This window comes from Pteropus vampyrus, unplaced genomic scaffold (assembly GCF_000151845.1).
Source record: "Pteropus vampyrus isolate Shadow unplaced genomic scaffold, Pvam_2.0 Scaffold123, whole genome shotgun sequence".
Taxonomy (NCBI): Eukaryota; Metazoa; Chordata; class Mammalia; order Chiroptera; family Pteropodidae; genus Pteropus; species Pteropus vampyrus.
In genome coordinates, this window is record NW_011888904.1 from 254,380 (window position 1) to 255,408 (window position 1,029).

Here is a 1,029-nt window from a genome sequence, read left to right on the forward strand (position 1 = left end):
GGGGGTAGATTTCTTGAAATTTTCTATGTAGACAATCATGCTATGTATAAATAGGGACAATTTTATTTCTTTCTCTTCAATCTATATGCCCTTTCTTTCTTTTTCTTATCTTGCTGTACTGGTTAGGACTTCCAGTACAATGTTCAATAGGAGTGATGAAAGGGAACATCCTTGACTTGCCCCTGATTCTAGGGGGAGAGCATTCAGTCTTTCACCATTAAATATGATAGGTTTTTCATAAATGTCTTTTATCAAGCTAAAGAAGTTCTGTTCCATTCCTAGCTTGCTGAGGTTTTATAAGTGAATGTCGAATTTTGTCAAAAAATTTTTTTCTGTGAATTGTGTGGTTTTTCTTCATTAGACTATGAATGTGGTAGATTACATTTCTAACAAATTTCTTTTAGTAATTCTTTTAGAACATGTTGGCTGGCCATGAATTTTCTTACTTTTCCTTTTTCTGAGATACTTTCCTTTATTTCACCTTCATTACTGGATATAAAATTCTGACTTGACAGTTCTTTTTTTTCCTACACATTAAAAATGTCATGCCACCTCCTTCCAGGCTTCAAAGTTTCTGATGAGAAGTCAATGTTTGTTTAAATCATGGTTCCCCTGTCAATAATGTGAATTATTTTTCAAATATTGAACCAGCCTTGCATCTTGGGGTAAACTCCATATTGTCATGATACATTATTCTTTTTATATTTTACTGAATTCCATTGCTAATATTCTGTTGGGGGATTTTTGTGTCTATGTTCTTAGGGGATATTGACCTACAGTTTTCATATTTTGTATTCCCTTTGTCTAATTTTGAGTAATACTTCTTCATAAAATAAATTCAGAAGTGCTCCCTTCTCTCCTTCCCTCTCTCCCTCTCTCTTTCCTTCTCTCTCCTAAAGACATTGTGTAGAATTAGTGATACTTCTTTAAATATTTGGTAGAACTGGCCAGCAATACTGCCTGGTCCCGGAGACTTTTTTTTTGTGGAAGGTTTTAAATTACAAATTTGATTTCTTAAATAGTTATAGG